We start from the raw sequence: 23,804 nt of genomic DNA, 5'->3' as shown, positions 1-23,804 counted from the left end.
CCCAGAGATAGTTCTATATTGGCATCGATACAAATAATCTTAAAATTTAGTTAATATAACAAAAGCACTCTGTGGATTAAAAAGATGATTTATGTGTAGTAACCATAGGTCTGATTACCTCAGTGTCATGGCATGTAGAGAAAATTAAAATAACTAGATATATGATGCCTAAAATCTATCAAAGCTTGCATGTGAAGTGAATTTATTTGACATCCACTTAAACTGGTACTGGCAATAATTTCAGAATTCTAGCAACCACAGTAATGACATAAAAGTTGATGCTCTAATTCTGTACATTCTTTTCTTAGTTGTTTAAATGATGTTCTATTACCAAACGTTTCTAATTTTCGATGCGGGATTTTTCACATTTTCTTTAGTTTTGATAATATTTTGTATTTTGCCCTCACTCATATTATACTTTCTTTATGGGAAATTGTCCTTACATCTTATATTAAGGCATACAATATTTCTCACCATGAATCTCCATAGTCACAACTTTATGTTAAATAACAAAAACATCTGAGCGTAAGGGAGGGGATGGTGGTGAGGAAATATAACTTATCCTGCACTCCAGGCTGGCAGTTAATGAAACTGAATTCATCTCTGTCCTCACACCTTTCATCTCCTTAGTCCACGAGGGGATGATCCCTGCATGATAGGATTACTCACACTAAAACTTCTCAGAAAGCTTCAACTTGCTTTGGACACACATATAAGAAACTAAAATAACCTACATTATGTGTTAATAGTATTTTTTCAAAAAGGAGGGGTTAAAACCTTCTTTCTGGTAGGATATGTTTTCTTTGAAAGCACATGGCTGTACAAATTTTCCTATCTGATAATATATACTGGTAGAGAAAAGAAGAAAACTTCAACCCAGGACTATATAGGTTATGGAAAATGTATTAAACAGAAATAATAATGCTCCCCTGAAGGTCTGTAAAATGTAATCATTCTACATGAAAAGTCAAATCATTTGTTTTGCTATTTTCTATGTGATATAGTAAGAGTGAAACACCTATTAAATAAAAAAAAATGAGGAAAAGAATATTAAGTAAACTGTTTAGCATAAGATAGCAAAATCACCAATAAGTAGGTTTTATAGACAAAAAAACATGTGGAATTTGGAGTCAAAGCCTACATTTTAACCCAGCTCCACTATGTATGAGTTTTGTGTGGTTCCAGAGAAATTGTTTACTCTCTGAGTCTCAACTTGCTAATCTGTAATGGTCACAAAAATAGTTATTACAGAAGTTATTGTTAAAATTAATTTAGATTAGCTAAATAAAGCCACTGATACAGAGTTAGACATTTCACAGATGTTTGCTTCTATGCAGATAGCTTGGAAAAAATTACAAGAATGCTTCAAGAATTCAAAAAAAAAAACACTATTTGCACAAATATATATACATATAGAATTATAATTTTGTTAGACAAATTATAAATAATCATGTTGATATTCTAATTAGAAAAATATTTCTTGGTTAAATAAATATGAATTTAAAGAAAATTTAATCTATAGAAATATATCATTTTTATTGTTCACCTGTAACATAAGAGAAAATTCTCCTTAAAAAAAAAAAAAAAAAAAAAACCTCTGGTACCAATAATACATACTACAATTTAAGGTAAAAGAAAATATTTTCATTTCCAATAGTGAAAAAGCATGGACAACAAAGACTTTTTGATCAGTTATAATCTGTCACTCAAGAATTTAATAAATTTATATTTTGACGTAGAAGAAATTGCTATTATCTTCCAAATTATGGGGGTAGGGGAATGAGCAAGTGGGGAAAAGGGGAGGCAGAAGGGAGATGGGGTAATGGTATATGGCTCACCTTTTGGGGGCAGGACACAATTATAAGAGAGACATTACCTAAAAATGCAATCAGTTCAAAAATGGAAGAAAAAGTATCCAATGTATTTAGCCCTACTATGAAACTAATTTACAGCTTTCATATGAAAGCTTTAACCCAGCTATAACCTAAGAATAGGGGGAAGGGGGAGAGGGAAGGGAGGAAGGGGGGAGGATGGGCAGAGGGAGGGTGATTGGTGGGATTACACCTGCGGTGCATCTTACAAGGGTACATGTGAAACTTAGTAAATGTAGAATATAAATGTCTTAACACAACAACTAAGAAAATGCCAGGAAGGCTATGTTAACCAGTATGATGAAAATGTGTCAAACGGTCTATGAAACCAGCGTATGGTGCCCCATGATCGCATTAATGTACACAGCTATGATTTAATTTAAAAATGCAATCAGGATTGGGAGACAAGATGGCAGACTGAAGCCAGCTTTCAACAAAGGCTCCCGTCCAGAAGGAGAGTTAAGGGACAGGAATTTAGTAAGTATCCTAGTGGACTTGAGCCTCACCAAGAGAGAAGGTTGAAGAACGCACATCAACACCGCTGAGGCAAGTTGTGATCACAAGGACGCAAACAGAAGGTACAAAATCCACCACCAAGTGGATGGGAGTCCCCCTCCCCCATGAGACCGGCTCTAAAGCCCCACAATTGAACAAGCGGGCAGAAATTAAAGGCCCTCCCACTACACTCCATGGGAGAGACCTTCTAAAAACTGGACCTACCTCCCCTACTGGGGTGCCGTGGCGTTCTCCTGCCGGACATAGGGCTGAATAAAACTTTGGGAATCCTTTGCCGGCAACCCTGAATCCCCGGCGCTCCCCTCCCGCCCACTGAGGTCTGGAGGCCTGTCCCCCAGGACTTCGGATCCTTGGGTGATTTCTCAAGGGGAGTGGACAGTCCCCGAGTTGCGACTGGTCAGCATTGACTCTGAGGCGCGCCGAGTGAGGAGAGGGCACCGGGCTGAGGGGCAGTCACGCCTCGCGGCACTTCCCTGCAGTGCAGTGCAGCAACCCTCCGCAGGCATACGGGGCCCAAGACTGAATCAGACTCTGGCCTCCCCGCTGAGAGCTGAGAACCCCTACTCTCACTCGGGGTCTGAGGGCCTATCCCCCAGGAGTTGGCTCCTTGGGTGATTTCTCGAGGGGAGTGCACAGTGCCTGAGCTGCGTCAGGTCAGCGCTGACTCTGGGACATGTGAGCGAGGAGAGGGCACTCTGCTGAGGGGAAATCAAGCCTTGGCGGCACTTCCCTGCGGTGCAGTGCAGGAGCCCTCCCTGGACCGTAGTATTGCGTGAAACTGAATGAAACTCTAGCTTCCCCCCGCCCCACTCCCAATCGGGGTCTGGGGGCCCATCCCCCAAGAGTTCTGATTCTTGGGGGATCTCTTAAGGGGTGTGGACCCAGCACAAACTGCGGCCGCTCAGTGCTGACTCTGGGGCGCGGGACAGAGGAGAAAAGGGTCGCCTGAGTGCCCACACCAGAGCAGCAGTTCTCTGGAGGTAGATCAACAGCCCTTTTTTCTTTAACGGCAGAACGCTCACTTCTGGATATTCTGAGGCCACACCCCCTGTCTCCCTGGGCACCCAGAGGAGGCCACCGGTGACACGGCTCACAAACCCGGAAGCCTCCAGGGCGGGCCGACCCAGAGAGGTGTTCAGACGCAATTCTCCAGCAGCAAAGACGTTTGAACTCAAAACAGCCCGTCTCCTGTAGGCGACGACAGGAACAGAGACAGAACCTCACAAAGTTGTCTGTTCTGTTCTGTTCTGTTAGCAGCATGCATCAGGGACGGGGCTAAGCCTGAGTGAACACCTCCTTCCCATCACCTGCATCAAACACTCAAAGATGTCAGGCCCCATCTCCTCCTGCTAGATAGCGGCAGTCTGCGGGGGCCTGGCAGACTTCCTTGCGATTCAGGCAGGTGCAAACCCCTGGAGTGTCTGTTCACTGCAGGCAACTGGGTTAGCCATCTGCAGAGATACCAGTGACTGGGTCCGACGGAGGGGCAAAGTGGGGAAGGAGACGTCAACCTTCCCAGACTGCTCTGTTTGCTGGGTGGCTGCTCCTGACTCCACGCTGCACTGGGGTGAGCTGTGTCAGAGGAGTCACCAGGCCCCTGTGATCCAGTTCCCAGAGACCTCTTGAACCCTTCCACCCGAGACAAGTGCCGATTGAGACAGTTGATTCGGACCTTTTGAACTGGGCTAATAGACTGAGGACTCTTCAGGCGGTGCCCTGGGTGTGCGATTGTAGGAAGGTTTGATTCTCCTTTTCCAACTGGGGCCAGAGGTGGGCAGGCGGGCTGACTTAATTGCTGATTTTTCCACACAGCTGAGACTTCAAGCCAGAGTAGAAGTTGCAATAGGATCGAACAGAAACCAGCTGAAAACAAGACAGAACCACTTTGCTCCACCACACCAGACAGGGCCCCAGTTTCTCAGGCCACAACACTGTACGGCCCTCGATAAAACTCCAGGGGAAAAACCAAAGGGAGTAAACCATGGGGCGGAATCAGCGGAAAAACTCTGGTAACATGAATAACCAGAATAGATCAACCCCCCCAAGAAAAGATATGGCAGATGTGATTGAAGATCCCATTCATAAACAACTGGCTGAGATGTCAGAAGTCGAATTCAGAATTTGGTTTGCAGACAAGATTAATAAAATGGAATTAGGAATTCGAGGAGAAATTCAAAAATTGTCTCAAGAATTTAACGAATTTAAAGACAAAACCACCAAAGACTTAGACACACTGAAACAAGAACTTACAGCCCTCAAAGATATGAAAAATACAGTAGAATCCCTCAGTAACAGAATGGAGCAAGCAGAAGAAAGGATTTCTCACATTGAAGATAAAGTCTTCGAACGCTCCCAATCTCTCAAAGAGGAAGAGAAATGGAGAGCAAAAACGGATCACTCACTCAGAGAGCTCTCAGATAATTCGAAAAAAAACAACATAAGGGTTATAGGAATTTCGGAGAATGATGAAGTGGCTGCCAAGGACACAGAGGCCCTTCTACATGAAATTATGAAAGAAAATTTTCCAGACATGCCTAGAGAATCTGAAATTCAGATAGCAGACAGCTTCAGAACCCCAGCACAATTCAACCCCAATAAGCCATCTCCCAGACATATCATAATTACCTTCACTAAAGTTAACATGAAAGAGAAGATTCTCAAAGCAGCCCGGCGAAAGAAAACTATAACGTACAAAGGTAAGAATATTAGAATAACTGCAGATCTCTCTGCTGAAACTTTTCAAGCAAGAAGAGGCTGGTCATCAACTTTTAATCTCCTAAAGCAAAAAAACTTTCAACCCAAGGATCTTGTATCCAGCTAAACTGAGTTTCATCTTTGATGGAGAAATTAAATACTTCAATGACATTCATATGTTGAAAAAATTTGCCATAAGTAAACCAGCTCTTCAGGATGTTCTCAGACCTATCCTCCACAATGACCAACCCAATCCTATATCACAAAAGTAAACTCACTCAGAAACTTCGGATCAAACTCCAACTTCCACACTGGCGAAAGGATTAAAAATGTCCACTGGACCTTTGAAAAACTCGATACCCAAAATTCCACCAGACTTATCAATACTCTCCATCAATGTGAATGGCTTAAACTGTCCTCTAAAGAGGCATAGGTTAGCTGACTGGATACAAAAACTCAAGCCAGATATTTGTTGCATACAAGAGTCACATCTCAACTTAAAAGACAAATACAGACTCAGGGTGAAAGGATGGTCATCCATATTTCAGGCAAATGGTAATCAGAAAAAAGCAGGTGTTGCAATTTTATTTGCAGATACAGTAGGCTTTAAACCATCAAAAGTAAGGAAGGACAAGAATGGTCACTTCATATTTGTTAAGGGTAATACTCAATATGACGAGATCTCAATTATTAATATCTATGCACCCAACCAGAATGCACCTCAATTTATAAGAGAAACTCTAACAGACATGAGTAACTTGATTTCCTCCAGCGCCATAATCGTTGGAGATTTCAACACTCCCTTGGCAGTGTTGGATCGATCCTCCAGAAAGAAGCTGAGCAAAGAAATCTTAGATTTAAACCTAACCATCCAATATTTAGATTTAGCAGACATCTACAGAACATTTCATCCCAACAAAACTGAATACACATACTTCTCATCAGCCCACAGAACTCACTCCAAAATTCATCACATTTTAGGTCACAAGTCTAACCTCAGTAAATTTAAAGGAATAGAAATTATTCCATGCATCTTCTCGGACCATCATGGAATAAAACTTGAATTGAGTAACAACAGGAATCTGCATACCCATACAAAAACATGGAAGTTAAATAACCTTATGGTGAATGATAGCTGGGTCAGAGATGAGATTAAGAAAGAAATCACCAATTTTTTGGAACAAAATGACAATGAAGACACAAACTATCAGAACCTATGGGACACTGCAAAGGCAGTTCTAAGAGGGAAATTTATAGCACTGCAAGCCTTCCTCAAGAGAACGGAAAGAGAGGAAGTTAACAACTTAATGGGACATCTCACGCAACTGGAAAAGGAAGAACATTCCAACCCCAAACCCAGTAGAAGAAAAGAAATAACCAAAATTAGAGCAGAATTAAATGAAATTGAAAACAAAAGAATAATACAACAGATCAATAAATCAAAAAGCTGGTTTTTTGAAAAGGTCAATAAAATAGATAAACCTCTGGCCAACCTAATCAGGAAAAAAAGAGTAAAATCTCTAATATCATCAATCAGAAACAACAAAGACGAAATAACCACAGACTCATCAGAAATCCAAAAAATCCTTAATGAATATTACAAGAAACTTTATTCTCAGAAATATGAAAATCTGAAGGAAATAGACCGATACTTGGAAGCACGCCACCTTCCAAGACTTAACCAGAATCAAGTGGAAATGTTGAACAGACCCATATCAAGTTCAGAAATAGCATCAACTATACAAAACCTCCCTAAAAAGAAAAGCCCGGGACCAGATGGTTTCACGTCAGAATTCTATCAAACCTTTAAAGAGGAATTAGTACCTATATTACTCAACCTGTTCCAAAATCTAGAAAAAGAAGGAAGACTACCCAACACGTTCTATGAAGCAAACATCACCCTGATCCCCAAACCAGGAAAAGACCCAACTAGAAAAGAAAATTATAGACCAATATCACTAATGAATATAGATGCAAAAATATTCAACAAGATCCTAACAAACAGAATGCAACAACACATCAAACAAATTATACATCATGACCAAGTTGGTTTTATCCCAGGGTCTCAAGGCTGGTTCAATATACGTAAATCTATAAATGTAATTCAGCACATAAACAAATTAAAAAACAAAGACCATATGATTCTCTCAATTGATGCAGAAAAAGCTTTTGATAATATCCAGCATCCCTTCATGATCAGAACACTCAAGAAAATTGTTCTAGAAGGGACTTTTCTTAAACTGATAGAGGCTATCTACAGCAAACCCACAGCCAATATCATATTGAATGGAGTTAAATTGGAATCATTTCCACTCAGATCAGGAACCAGACAAGGCTGCCCATTGTCTCCATTGCTTTTCAACATTGTAATGGAAGTTTTAGCCACCGCAATTAGGGAAGAAAAGGCGATCAAGGGTATCCATATAGGGTCAGAAGAGATCAAACTCTCGCTCTTCGCAGATGATATGATTGTGTATCTGGAAAACACTAGGGACTCTACTACAAAACTCCTAGAAGTGATCAAGGAATACAGCAGCGTCTCAGGTTACAAAATCAACATTCATAAATCGGTAGCCTTTATATACACCAACAACAGTCAAATTGAAAAAGCAGTTAAAGACTCTATCCCATTCACAGTAGTGCCAAAGAAGATGAAATATTTGGGACTTTACCTAACAAAAGACGTGAAAGATCTCTATAAAGAGAACTATGAAACTCTAAGAAAAGAAATAGCTGAAAATGTTAACAAATGGAAAAACATACCATGCTCATGGCTAGGAAGAATCAACATTATCAAAATGTCCATACTACCCAAAGCAATATATAATTTCAACGCACTCCCTATTAAAGCTCCACTGTCATATTTTAAAGATCTTGAAAAAACATTACTTCGTTTTATATGGAATCAGAAAAAACCTCGAATAGCCAAGACATTACTCAGAAATAAAAACAAAACAGGAGGAATCACACTACCAGACCTCAGACTTTACTACAAATCGATAGTGATCAAAACAGCATGGTATTGGCACAAAAACAGACAAGTAGATATCTGGAACAGAATAGAGAACCAAGAGATGAATCCAGCTACTTACCGCTATTTGATTTTTGACAAGCCAATTAAAAACATTCAGTGGGGAAAAGATTCCCTATTTAACAAATGGTGCTGGGTGAACTGGCTGGCAACCTGCAGAAGACTGAAATTGGACCCACACCTTTCACCATTAACTAAGATAGACTCTCATTGGATTAAAGATTTAAACTTAAGACATGAAACTATAAAAATACTAGAGGAGAATGCAGGGAAAACCCTTGAAGAAATTGGTCTGGGTGAGTATTTCATGAAGAGAACCCCCCGGGCAATTGAAGCAGCTTCAAAAATACACTACTGGGACTTGATCAAACTAAAAAGCTTCTGCACAGCTAAGAACACAGTAAGCAGAGCAAGCAGACAGCCCTCAGAATGGGAGAAGATATTTGCAGGGTATAACTCTGACAAAGGTTTAATAACCAGAATCCACAGAGAACTCAAACGCATCAGCAAGAAAAAAACAAGGGATCCCATCGCAGGCTGGGCAAGGGATTTGAAGAGAAACTTCTCTGAAGAAGACAGGCGCACGGCCTTCAGACATATGAAAAAATGCTCATCATCTTTAATCATCAGAGAAATGCAAATCAAAACTACTTTGAGATATCATCTAACTCCAATGAGACTAGCCTATATCACAAAATCTCAAGACCAGAGATGTTGGCGTGGATGCGGAGAAAAGGGAACACTCTGCACTGCTGGTGGGAATGCAAATTAATACATTCCTTTTGGAAAGATATATGGAGAACACTCAGAGATCTAAAAATAGATCTGCCATTCAATCCTGTAATTCCTCTGCTGGGCATATACCCAGAAGACCAAAAATCACAACATAACAAAGATATTTGTACCAGAATGTTTATTGCAGCCCAATTCATAATAGCTAAGTCATGGAAAAAGCCCAAGTGCCCATCGATCCACGAATGGATTAATAAATTGTGGTATATGTATACCATGGAATACTATGCAGCCTTAAAGAAAGATGGAGACTTTACCTCTTTCATGTTTACATGGATGGAGCTGGAACATATTCTTCTTAGTAAAGTATCCCAAGAATGGAAGAAAAAATACCCAATGTACACAGCCCTACTATGAAACTAATTTGGGACTCTCACATGAAAGCTATAACCCAGCTACAACTTAACAATAGGGGGAAGTGGGAAAGGGGGGGGTGGGTAGAGGGAGGGGAATCAGTGGGATCACACCTGTGGTGCATATTACAGGGGCATTTGCGAAACTTGGTAAATGTAGAATGTAAATGTTTTGGCACAGTAACTGAGATAACGCCGGAAAGGCTATGTTAACCACTGTGATAAAAATGTGTCAAATGGTTTATGAAGTGAGTGTATGATGCCCCATAATCATATCATTGTATACAGTTATGATTTAATAAAAAAATTAAAAAATAAAAAAAGAAAAAAATAAAAATGCAATCAGTTTAACCTAATTCTTTGTACCTTCAATGGATCCCAAACAATAAAAAAAAAAAAATTAAAAACATACAACCAAACAAGCAAAAAAACAGTATTCTATTATCTTCCACATCATTTGGATTCAAGTGGAAAAAATAAAAATGAATTTGCTATCTTTGCCAAATCACAGAAGGAATTTTATACCAGAAAGATCTACAAAGTTTCTCTTTGTCTAATTTCCTATAGACATAAAAGCAAAATGTAAGCTATTCATTAATAGCCAAAATGTGTTTTATAATAAGTGGTTGGCAAAAGTTTAAAAAAAAAAGGCAACGTATGAACACTTGGCATGAGACATATTCTCCACAGGCTTGGAACTTCTGAAGATTCAATTTTAGTTTTAATACTAAAAACAGCTCATGTAAAATGAAGACACTTAACTTTCTTAATTGTCAGAGAGTATTTGCTATGTACCTACCATTGATCTAAGGTAGAAAATGGGAGGAAACACAAAAAGTATTTTATTTTAAAGATTCGAAGGGAGAAAAATCCTTCACAAATACTCAATAAAAAGCAACATGTATATGAAATCTAGGTTATATAAACTAGGTTTTTCCCGAGTTACAAAGGTGTCTTATGAAGATATGTAGATGGACTATAAATTGGATTGAAACAGGATCAACTTCTCTCTCTCTCTCTGTTCTTGCTATTGCACCCTTTCTTTTTCTCTCCTTATGATGGGTTCTTAGAAAAAAATATTTTTTCCTAAGGTCCTTGACCTAGTAGTTTGATTTCTAAGACACTATTTCCACCACTAGAACCCCATTCTTTGCTGTCATGATCTGTTATAGAGACAATTGAGGCAGTTTTAGCTTTGTTCCTAGCCACTCCCTAGGAAGTGATATTTACAAATTACTTATGTCATGAAGTTGTCTCCCTTTTTATCTTAGGATAAAATTGAAGGCCTAAATCTTGGCCTAAATCTCTGAAATATTTACCTCTTGCTTATCCTCCCAGCATCATCTCCCATCAGCCGCTCTGCTTTCTACTCTTCTTCCTTGATTAGATGCATTTATCTATACTGTTCTTTCTGTATTCATCTACTTCTTCCTAGGTAACTCCGATTCATCCTTGGTAGAGCTCACCCCAATCATCATTTCCTCAGTAAGGCTTTGTCAAATCTAGGTAAGATTCCTTGCTTTTATATTGTCTTGGAACAACATCCTTTTTCTTTTGAGTAGTTATCTCGCTATGTAATAGAAAGTTCAGTAGAGTGATCATCCAATTAATTGATTTCTACTTCCTATAGATACTATAAAAAGCAATGATAATCTTACAGTCTTAAAGTTAGTGTTTCAGGGGATATGGAGAGTGTCCAACAGAATTCCTCTTCCCATGTAACCAGGACTCCAGTCTAATGTTCTTTCTATTTGGCACACACAACAAATTTATGGAAGCTTCTTCCCAAGTAAACAAGTCTGTTCCTACAAGAAATTCTTATATCAGTACCCAAGGTGATGTAAATACAACTATATATTTTATTTATAACTAAACACCGGAGTCACAGAAAAAAATAGGCCCTTACAAAGGTATGCCATTAAAAAGAGAAAGTGTCATCAAATCTCCATATTAAGCTATTCCAAGGGTTATTTCAAGTTAAGGAACTTAGGCCGATGGACTGAATAGTCAGACTTTCCCTATAAACATACCCTATACTCACCACTTTAGTGAGACTGGAGTTGAAAAAGGGTGAATATTAAATGTTATCTTCCCTATGGAATTGGAATACTCAAAGACTATCCATTTTGCCAGCTCTTTAGATTTTAATTATATGACATCGTCGGGTGTATGTCAGAATAGGAAAATAAGAATCTAAGGTAAAAACCCATTTAGAAATACTATAGCAATTTTATCACACATTTAGGGTGAGGAAGAGCTCTCCTCTATGATCTATTTAAATTGCCTTGCAACAAAGTAAAGGTTTTTAGCAGTGTTTTTTTTTTTTTTTTTTTTTTTGTGATTTTTTGGCCGGGGCTGGGTTTGAACCCGCCACCTCCGGCATATGGCACCGGCGCCCTACTCCTTGAGCCACAGGCACCGCCCACAAAGTAAAGGTTTTTATTTCCAATTTCTAGGTGAAAGATTTTTAAAAAGCATTAGAAAAATAGATAGTGCCAATAAAAGTGAATATTATTGAACTTTTCTCAGCTATTTTATAAAAATAATATAAATGTATTAAATAATGTATACATAAAAGAGAAATAAAATTCACTGAGAATGAAATAATGTTATCGTTCTCAAATTAGACTCTTTATAGTTTGGGAAACTCATCTTGGTATCTTTTTACCTTAAACTGTCAAATTGAGACTATAATAGCACATGAAATTCTTTAGTGAATTACATAATTTATAATAATTTAATAAATTACTTACTGAATAGTAAAGTTCCTTAGGAATAACTTAAAAACATTAGAGAATTAATCTAAACTTGAATTATTATTATATTTAAAATTAATTTCCTGATTTTTTTAAAGTTCAGAGTTAATGTTTGGAGAGACGGTCTTTTTCATTCTGAAAACGAAAGGAAAAAAAACCAAGTTGCTCCATTAAATGATTGCAAATATTACCATTTAAAATTTACTACTATATTGAAGAATTCTTGGTCACGACAGATTGTAAAAGATCTGGATGTTTACTTCACTCTCCAAGATGTGGAGTCCTTAATTGCTGAAGCATATTCACTGGTGCACACACAGTATCACAGCTATGCACTACTTATTGTAATAATTATATATTAAAGAAGCAATGGCCTACATTTAGAAGGACTTAGTGAATATGCTATTTAAGAAAAAAAAAAACAACTGAATTACCAGTTACAAAAATAAGCTAGCTGATAGACAAAAATTACCCTATGAAGACATAATCAATAATATATACTGGAAAACAGCCCATTTGTGTCAAGTTCAGAGCTGCATTTTTTAATTTAAAGTGTTATTTATGTTGTTCAGAGCAGGCTTGAGCTGTAACATGCACAATGGAAGATAAACAAGGCTGTGTTTTTTAATTACAGGCTTGAATTCAGTGGGCTATGTATAGAACTAGGAATAAGGTACCACTGTTTCCTGGGAGTGGGGCTATGTAAATTAGATTCAGCAGTAGGACATAAAGCCATGAACAGGAGGAAGTTCTTTCTGGGAAAATGTAGGTGAAAACCTAAAATGGTTTGGCAGGGTTTATTTCAAGAAGTAATGTCATTTTATGTAATGGATCAGGAAGAACTGGATGTTCTCCATAACACAAGCCAAACATAATTTCCATGATGACTGGGTCTTCTGACATAGTAGACACCTCAGCTTCCTTCAATTTCCTACTCTCATTTTTAGCCCTTGTAGTGAAGGAAGAGGAGGGAGGAGTCTCATTTCTCCATAGTCAGCTGAAGCTACAGCAGCTGTGAAAGCAAGATTTGAGGGTAATTAACATGGAGAATTCATAGCATCATGACTAGATGAATGTAAAAGATAAAAATTATAGAGTCGAGTGTCTGGCTTCAGTGACTCAATTAATGATGATTTTAGTGATGAAAATAAGGAAGACAAGAGACAGAGTCTAAGGGAGCAAAATTATAAGTTGAAGTATGAACATATTGAAATTAAGATATTACAGCAAATCTATATGGAGACAGAGATTTCAGAAACACAATCTGGGCCAGAAAAATAGATTTTTAAGGTCATCAACACAAAAAGCTATAGACTGTTATTGAAGTCTGGGGATGGATTGAGTCCCAGCATTTGATAGGACATGAAAGAGAGAGAAAGAAAAAAAAAAAAGATAAATAATTTCAATATTCAAAAGATGTGAGCATAAAACAAAATACATCCAAATGCAGATGTTCAGATATATAAGTCAGAATTTCAACAAGAAGATAGTGGCCAATAGAAAAAAAAATGATAAAGACTAGTGAAATAAACAGGAACAAATAAGCATTCCTAAACTTGGCTCTTGCATAGACATCAGTGCCTTTAATGGATGTTTTGAAAGAAATCTATGTTAGAAACCTGAAAGTAACAGAATAAGTGAAACATGGATGACAGAGTTAATACATAATCGAACCTACATTTATTTAATAGGCATTTATTCTTCATTAAACATATCACTGAAGTATTTGTGTAAGTTATTTGCATCTTCTCCTCTCTCTCTTTCTTTCAATCTTTCCTTTTTCCAATATACACTTGAGTATATAGGAAGGAATTTTATTTATCCTAAAATCTTTAAAGTGATATTTGCACAGTGCAAATAAGCTTTACTCTCTGGGTCAACTGTGAAATAATGACAAAGCCTGAGGTTAGGTTAGAAGGGAAGCACTTTAAGTCTAACACAGTTTTTAGAGAAAAAAATACTTACATAAAATTTAAAACTATGGGTGGCTCATTTAGTTGTATATGGCAGATTTTTTTTCTTTGACAGAGATATCGTTTCCTCTTTCCAGTAACTTGAGAGGTTTCTTTAGTATGACAAATGGTTATAAAAACAAGTTGGCAACATAAGAGAAAATGTATCAACTCCTGTACAACATTGATCATTTACTTAAATCATAGAAACCAGTGATCAGATTGCAACTATAGTCACAAAGACCAGACCTCTTTGTATCAGAGGGCACAGAATTCACTTACATTCAAGGTTCAATATTCTCAAATGCAAAGACAAAATGGGTGAGCACAGGGAACCCAGTCCATAAATTGGCTTCATTCATTAACTTGCTAAAATCCTCTATTGAAATTAAGATTTTTCTTAGTTCATCCATGTTTATGTGAGATAAACTCAAGGCAGTTCCCTTGTCACAGTGCTTTAAGAATAGAGTCATCTTTGTGATGTTATTAAAATCAGTACAAAAAGGTTAATATTCTCTTGGAAGCAGAAAAAGGATCACCATTATTTTTATGCCTTTCTCTAGCAGCTTTTACTACAGTGAAAGGACAAAAAATCTAAGTCATTCCTCAGGGCCTATCACAGTTACCCTCTCCACATCCCCCAACCCACAGCATATCCCCCTTACTGGGAAGTACTGAAGAGTTAATCACAGGTACTTCCTTAACATTAGATGACAAATTCTGTCTCACAGACTACCTGCTTACTGGAAGAAACACACCCTAATACCATTGCTAAAAAATACCCACTTCCTCACTGGCTACTCTTTAAGGACACAATTTTTATTTTTCCTTCCCCGCCTCTTCATTTCATTTATATGCACAAAAAAGCAGATTAGGGCAGTCTTCAGCTAGCGATCAAATAAATACCTTTGTCCTAAGAATCTGTAGAATCCCTTACTGCAACACTTTCCTGCTGGTGGCCTTAGAATCCATAGGGTAATTGGCCTCAGTGGATTTAGCAGAGGCAGATTTGCCATTCCTAGGAAGGTTATGTTACCAGAGGTTAGTGCTTTTACTCTGTAACAGCCTTGTTTGGGGCTGTTACATTTAGTAACTTTAGATGTGTAAAACTCCAGTTTGAGAAGCCCCTTTTATGACAAATTAAGCAGTGTAACAAGGAACAACTAAAAGAAAAGTTCTTGCTTCTCTGACAGTTCAGCCTGAGTGCATTTCAGATTCTACTGATGAACGTTAAATAATTATCAAAAGGTCACTTGCATGTGCTGCTAGAGAACCATTGAAAGTATAAGGAAACTGCTGACTTTAAGTCATCTGTTGACAGGAGCTTCTGTGCATGTGAAGAAAAGGTAAATGTCCTCTGTCACGATACTGTCTTATTTTAAGCAAATTCTATACTAGTTAGAGTTTAGCTGAATAGAAAAGAAGCATTAGGTGGCTCCACAGGCTAATGGATAGCACATTGGACATCTAGAAGCTAAAAAGGAGCATTATTTGGAGACAGTTAATGTACTAGGTTTAATTGATTTCCATGATGGTATATATTTTTTAATTTTCCCTAGCTCTATTAGTTTATGATTTCCTAACTTAGTTTATCAATTTTATTTGTTCATATCATACATCTATCTGATCTATCTTATAGAACATTCATTCAAGAAAGACTGTATATGTGAAACTACTACTGTTATCATCAGTGTTACTATTGTTATAATTATGTTACTCACAGAGTTGTTTAAAACTTTGTTGCTTAAGGTGTTATCTGGTAACACCACCAGTATCTCCCAGGAGTGTGTTAGGCATGTGGAATATCAAGTCCTACCCCAGACCTAGTGAATCAGAATCTGCATTTTACAAGATCCCCAGGTTATCCATAGGCACATTAAATACTTAAAAGCACTAATGCAGAGGATTAAAATTACTATACCTATAACAGTTCTCTGGCAATGTTTAATAAATTTTTTCTTCCTTTCCTACTCAGAGAATGGATTAACCCATTGTTGGTCTCAGAGAGCTACTTTTCTTTCATTTGTTACCACCAAAAATGAAAGACGATCATCAAAAATAGTGATTGTTAAAAAAAAGTACAAACCACAATCCCGAACTAGAATGCATGATGACAAAGCACTGATACAGAATTCTTAAATGTGAGATATTTACTTAAATAAAATTAAATTTGTGTCTGTGAATAATAACATCACACAAAAAATGCCTAGGTGGCTGGTACAGTTGGAATGTTTTAACTTGAAACACATGATTTGTTTGTCATGAAATTCACATTGATAGTTTCTGGTTTAGAAAGGATCACAGCCCAGAAAGTTAAATGTTATCTTTGAGTTCCGGAGAAACTTGAGATGCAACATAAGAGAACCAAATGGCCACCGACCGAGCCAGAGATGCCACATAGAGCTGCTCTCCTGGACCGAAAAACAAAAACAGTTTTGGGATGAGTCCCAAACTAGAAACTATTAGCACAGATGATCTAAATCACAGAAATGAAGTCTAACTATTTTTCACATAAACTACTGTAGATGAACATAAGTAGGTTTAGGTTTTTCTTTCTTTCTTATAAAACAACACAGAGGCAGCTGCTTAGTCTACAGTCATCAGAAATTTGGAAGAGCTGAGTGGAATCAAGGCGGACACTAAAGCAGAGCTGCCTTCCTGCACTAGTCTAAGAATTGATGAGCCTTTGCTTGTCTTTTATTGACCTTTCACGACCATATGAAATTGGATATTTCCTTTACGGCTTTATCTTTTAATTTGTGGGCTCCTCATATGTGAATTTGTCCAACTGATCATTTTACTTAATGTTACCTGGGTCTTTTCAATATCTGCTTTAAAAAAAAAAAAATCAAAGTACAGCAATCAGAACTGCATGCAATATTTATGGCATATGCTAATCTGTTCTGGGAGTTTTTCCTCCTCATTAAAAAAAGAAAAACGGGGGTGGCGCCTGTGGCTCAAAGGAGTAGGGCGCCCGCCCCATATGCCAGAGGTGGCAGGTTCAAGCCCAGCCCCGGCCAAAAACTACAAAAAAAAAAAAAGCCCTTTGAGTAATCACTGATTTTTTAAGCCCATTTGTCTACATAAATCTAGCTATTTCTATAGAGAATCTACAGTGATTCTTACATTATGCTTCTTTGCTACTGTCACCTACTCAAATCTCATCATTGCATAGGTATCGCTTCAATTGTTTTCTCAAATCGACATCATATTTGTGTCAAAGGAATCTGATTCGTTTTATTTCTGCTCAATCTTCCAGAGCTCTAAATGCTTCCTCAAATTTAATCACATCATTTTGGCATCCCTCTGATGTTTGCATTCTGTACTTTCCCTTCTGGATCCCTTGCAAAAATATTAGTGTATATTAGAATCCCAGTACATTTCTTCTGTCAAGTAAAGACCTGATTAGGCTTAAATTTATTCCAAGCCTTTGAGCTAATTCCATATATTATTAAAATGTTTCTCATTGTAAGAACTGAAGTTTTTACATTTAATGTGCCTCTTACCCATTCTTTTATTTATCCATTAAAGGCCTTTAATATATTATTAGGTAAATTGTTTTCTAAGGGTCATCAACCTTTCCTCTGTAACTCGTGTTTCCTTAAGTAGTTTACAATACTAAGATATAAAAGTGGTGTTGACATTCTGTAAAGTTAAGATTTTTTTTTTTTTTTAATGGAGGAACTATTAGGCTGTGAATCACGTGTTGACCTTAGGAAAGAGGTCTCTGCTTTCCTTCCCTTGACACTCAGTGACTAACTTTACAACACTTAAGAGATTCATACTATTAAATGGCAATTAAAGACTTGTTTAAGAAGCTTCTATATTTATGTGTGAAGAGTATTGTGCAATGTCGATTTTAAAACTTAAAACAAGAATCTTTAAACAGAAATTCTACTTACATAAATGAAATAACCAAAAATGTACGTTGAAATTTAACTTGAAACCACATTGTTTTTTAGTAAACAAACCCTATGTAGTAAATGACCAAAATGGAGATTCATTAAATAAACTATGATGCAGTTTTTAAGGAAATTCTATGCAGCCATTAAAAATTACATTGTAGAGTATTCAATAACAGAAAAGTAGTTTGAGGCATTTTGTCTGAAAAAAAAGTTAAAAATAAAATGTGATATTTTGTCTTCACAGAGACAGATACCTACACTGAGGAATCTAAAATAGTATACACCAAAGTATGATTCATCATTATTCCTAGTAGAAGAATTATAAGAGATGTCTAGTTTTAATTTTGTTAATGAATTACATTTCTACAGATGAGGGAAAAAAAATGAAGGTCTATTAGAATTAATTCAAAACCTCTGTCATCTCTTGAGTATATCTCAGTTATAAGAGAAGCTCTGAGTACCAGGTAATAAGAACCAATTTAGAATTAAGAGTTAATTTTTAGAATTGCTTTTCCTATTGTGTAGGGTGAAATAGGTGAAGGTATGATATTTGCTAAATTATCCTTATTCAGAATTTAGCTAATCCTCCTTAAGATGTACACATATATTTGTTCTTTGGCTCTTTATTTTATTTTAACCTGTAAGCCAAGTGGACAACTTATCTTTTACCAGCCCCATCAGTAATTTTATTTACTGCTTCAGCGTTTAAAACAAGTTAATGCAGAAGATTTAAAGGTATTTTAGGATTTATTTCACACAGAAAAGTGAGTCAAGTTTTCATCTGCTGTAATGTCCCTTTTGGCATTAAATATTTTAATGCACTAGCTATGACAGATACAGGATGGACAGTTACCAAGTAAATGTACTAGCCTCCTGGTAAGCAACCCTTTCCCACCTCATCCCATGTAGCTTATTAACCTATAAAATCCATTCTTTTCCAATATAGACAGAGATCTTAATGCAGGCTTCATACTGAACATATCCTAAAGCTTGGGAAAACCCTATTTCAGGAGATAGGAAACTAATCATTACAGGCAAACTCTGAAGCTGCTGAGACTGCAGTTACCATTTTGGTCCATTTTCTATTTCCATGAAAACATAACTCAAAAACCAAACCAGAAAAGCATTTTAATAAATGTAAATGAAGATTGCTCGTACAGAAAATATCAGAAAGCCCTGTCTTATATTTAGTAATATATTCCAGGTCTGAATTAATAAATCTCTTGAGTAATACATGCATTAAACCTGCATGACTACACCATGTGAGTAAATAAACTACCACCTCAAGAAAAACAAAGTCAGCACTCAACTTATATCTGTAGGATAATTGTGTTTTGTTTTGCTTTTATCTTAAGTCTGTGGTCTAATGAAAAGCCATCAGAAAAAGGCCTTGTAAAATATAACGTGCTAAATAATATTAAGGACTTTCTGGGGTAGCGCCTGTGGCTCAAAGGAGTAGGGTGCTGGCCCCATATACTGGAGGTGGCAAGTTCAAACCTGGCCTTGGCCAAAAACTGCAAAAAAAAAAAAGAACTTTCTGGGATTTCATGCAAAGAGAGAATGTATATTGTATATTTTTCATTATTTTAAATTTGTCTAAGTCCAAATAAACCAACAGTGTTACATAGTATATTGTCCTTCTATTAGTTTGGAAGAAGATTTATGTAAAAAGCCACTATCTTCTAGTTAGAAGATATAAGAGATGATGACTGTTGTTGCTGTAATTAATCACACTAGCGTAGAACTCTCTCAGTAATTTAAAATACACTTTGATATGAATCTTAAATATTCTGAAAAAATATTAAAGATGAATTAGTAGGATGTTTTATTTTCTTCTCATAAGTTTTCATATAGTTAAATGAAACAAAATTAAGTGTATAAAAGAGAATGTCCAGCTTTATCACAACCCATACTTAAATTGAGCAAAAGAATTCTGACATAACTTCCACAACACTTAAATCCTTCTTCTTTTTCTTTTCTTTTCTTTTTTTTTTTTTTTTTTTGGTGTGGTTTTTGGCTGGGGCTGGGTTTGAACCCGCCACCCCCGGCATATGGGGCTGCCGCCCTACTCCTTTGAGCCACAGGCACCACCCTTATTCTTCTTTTTAATGTTACTATACAACATGCATTTCTAAACACTATTGTTTTATTTTACTTGTTTCTAAAATTTATGAAAAATGAAACTTTATTCCTGGCTTATGTTCATCAGTATTCTACTTGTGAGATCCATCCAGGTTGCTGTATATTGCCATTCTCTTTTTTTTTCCCCCTTATATGAACACAACACTGACTATTCATATATTCTTCTGCCAAATATGTTGTTTGTTCCCAGTTTTAAGATATACAATTAATGGTACTAAAATTTTTAATACATTTTTTAATCCCTAAATGAGTAATACACGGTGTATATCTTGGAACGGAATTGTTGGATCATAAGGTGCATGCACTTTCCACTTTAGGAGACAATGGCAAAATATTTCTTAAATGTCCGTGTAAGGTAGTCTCCCAGTTATATGGATATTTTTGATATTCCATATATTTGATATTCCATTTCTTGGTAATGTCAGGCTCTTAAATTATAGTTATTCTAGAGAGAATACGATTGTGTTTGGTGTTTATAATTCCTAATAACTGAAGAGGTTAGAGAATCTTCTATATGTTTACTGAACATTTGGGTTTTATCTTTCATAAATAGCAGGTTTAAGTCATTTACCCATTTCCATTTTTCTACTGGGTTCTGTGTTTGTATATTTTATGTATCTATATCTATATTGATAAGTTTTATAATATCTATAATATAGTACATAATAATAAAAGGTATGCATATTATACATTATATAAGTCGTGGATATATATTTGGCAATGTATTTTTCCATACAAAGGATTATAATTTTATTCTTATAGATATATTTTGATAAACAATACATCCTAGTTTTAGAGCAGTACAATTCATTTTTTTTATATTTAGCATTTTTTTCCTTTTAAAATACTTCATACCCCAAGCTTATAAAGATATTTTAAATCTTCTAAAACAGTGGTTCTCAACCTTCCTAATGCCGTGGCCCTTTAATACAGTTCCTGTGGGTTGTGACCCACAGGTTGAGAACCGCTATTCTAAAAGATATGTTATGCTTTGCCTTTCACAATTGAGTTAATAATTTACTAATTCACAAGGAATTAGTTTTCATGTAGGATAGAGGTAGAATTCAAATTTCTCTTATGCATATAGTCATCTCAGTATCATTTACTGAAAAGAACATGCTTTCCCCACCCTTTTTCTTTTTTTTTGTTGTTGTTGTTATTTCGGTCTTGAGATTCTGAAGACCATCCCCATTTTTGTAGTATTAAATTGTCATAATAAATGTGTAATTCTACATCTTTCTTCTATTTGTCCTTGATCCTGTACAGCATGGTCTCAATTACTCTGGCTTTATAATAAGTCTTGGTAAATCCAGTAACTCCTTGCCTTTTGTAGTTTGTTTTAGTTGGAATAGATTAGATTATACTCAAGTAACAAACCATCCTAAACTGTAGTGGTATATAAAAACAGATTTTTGGGTTTTGTGTTTCTTTCTCTCACTATATGTTTACTTTGTGTTGTATGGAGAATCTGCTTAATCTCTCCTACTTCTGAGGCCTCAGCTAACTGAGCAGACATTCTTTGCACATATTGCAAATTACCTTAGCAGAAGGAAGTACAGACAGATTATAATGAATTGTTCACGGGCTCTTAAATCTTCCAGACAGAAGTAAGACATGTCACTTTCCTACTTCATTGACAAAACAAATCACATGACACTCAGGCAGAAGACAAGAAGTGTAAGGTGGACAGCACTAACGACTAACATTCTTTATTAGAAATATATCGCTTATTCTTGTTCCTTTGGTTTTCCATCTGAACTTTCTTATTAGTTTATAGAATTTAATAAATAAATCTTACTAAGATGTTGATTGGTCCTGCATTAAATTTGTAGACCATTCTAAGGATATTTTCGAGCTTCATAATATTTGTTTCCTTTTTACTCTTACATATAGTTTGTTAAGGACATAGCCCAAAAGAAATGATAATGATCCTCCCTGTGACAGTACCATACTTAAGACTTTGGTTCCAAATTTTTGATGTGCCGTCAAAAGTTCTGTTCATCCTTGTAGCTGCCTCTTTCAAATGTAAATATCCTCCATAAAATGTCCTAGGTTAAGATTGCCAAACTTAAAAAATAAAAAATACAGAATGTCCAGTTACATTTACATTTCATGTAAACATTAAATAAATTTTAGTGTGAGTATATCCCATGTTATTTTGGACATGTGTATACTTAAAAAAATACTGTTTTTGTAAAATTCATCCTGTATTTTGTCTATTAACCCTACACCAAGTCAAAAGTGACCAAAATGATTGGGTTCCCTCTTAATTTCTATTTTCACCTCCATCTTATTTAGTCCAGTCCCTCTTTGTTGTTCCATTAGCTCTTTGATGCTTTTAAGATGATATTTTAAGCAATATTTTGTCTAGCTATTTTAGTTATCTTCATGACAAGTTTAGTTCAAATTTCTAGTTTATTATCAACATAACCAAAAAGCTAATATCCCATCTTCAATGTGGGTTTTATATCAAATGTACCAAAGCTTACATCAAGAAGCTTTCAGATAGGGTGGCGCCTGTGGCTCAGTGAGTAGGCACCGGCCCCATATACCGAGGGTGGCAGGTTCAAACCCAGCCCTGGCCAAACTGCAACAACAACAACAAAAAATAGCTGGGTGCTGTGGCGGGCAACTGTAATCCCAGCTACTCGGAAGGGTGAAGCAAGAGAATCACCTAAGCCCAAGAGCTGGAGAATCACCTAAGCCTATGAGCTGTGATGCCACAGCACTCTACCAAGGGTGACAAAGTGAGACTCTGTCTCAAAAAAAAAAAGAATCTTACAGACAGTTTCTTGACATTGACCTTGGCAATAATGTTTTTGATATGACAGCAAAAGTTTAGGCAACAAAAATAAGACAAGTTGAATTATATCAAACTAAATAGCTTCTGTACGAAAAAAAAAGACAAAATAAAAGGCAATACATGAAGTGGGAGAAAAATGTTTTCAAACTATATATGATAAGGGGATAATGTCCAAAAGGCATAGGAACTCACACTACTTAACAGCAAAAGTAAAATAAAATAAAAGCAAAAATAAATCAAACTAATTAAAATGTGGCAAAGGACTTCAACAAACGATTGGCCAACAGGAAGATGAAAAGGTGTTCAACATCACTAATCATTATGAACATCCAAGTCAAAACCACAATGAGATAAACACACCTATGTTAAAATGGCTATTATCAAAAAAGCCAAGAGGTAAAATGTGTTGTCAGGGCTGTGGAGAAAAAGGAAACACTTACTCATTGATGGTAGAAATGTCAATTGGTACAACCATTATAGATAACAGCATGTAGGTTACTCAAAAACTAAAGATAGAACCAGCAAAAGTGACCCAGCAGCCTCAATTTTGACTGTATATCCAAAGGAACTGAAATCAGTATCTGGAAGATATATCTGCATCCCCATGTGTATTGCAACATTATCTATCATTGCCCAGATGGTTAAGGAACCTAAGTGTCTGTCAACTAATGAATGAAGAAATTGTGGTGTATACTTATGTAGATAGATAAGCACACAGTAAAGTAAAGCTATCGGGGGCAGAAAGGTGGGGGAATGGAAAGGATTGGCCGAAGGATACAAAGTTGACATTATGTAAGATGAATAAGTCTAGAAACTGGATGGTCAGGTGATGACTGTCATTGATAATGTGGTATTTTACACCGAAAATATGGTAAGAGGATACATTTTGATTGCTCTCTGCACAAGAAACAATGGCAACTACCCAAGGAAAAGGGCATGTTAATTTGCTCGACAGCAGTAATCACGTTACTGTTGTGTGCATATCAAAA

General features: G+C 36.4%; 1 protein-coding gene across 1 annotated transcript in view; it reads right to left on the bottom strand.

Moving 5' to 3' along the window:
- The window catches only part of CTNNA3 (catenin alpha 3), a 1,739,301-nt gene that overhangs the window by 605,538 nt on the left and 1,109,959 nt on the right, over window positions 1-23,804 (bottom strand). The gene's annotated exons all lie outside the window — the stretch shown is intronic.

Source organism: Nycticebus coucang, chromosome 3 (genome assembly GCF_027406575.1).
Source record: "Nycticebus coucang isolate mNycCou1 chromosome 3, mNycCou1.pri, whole genome shotgun sequence".
NCBI classification, from domain to species: Eukaryota; Metazoa; Chordata; class Mammalia; order Primates; family Lorisidae; genus Nycticebus; species Nycticebus coucang.
This window is presented reverse-complemented; position numbering and strand designations above follow the sequence as displayed.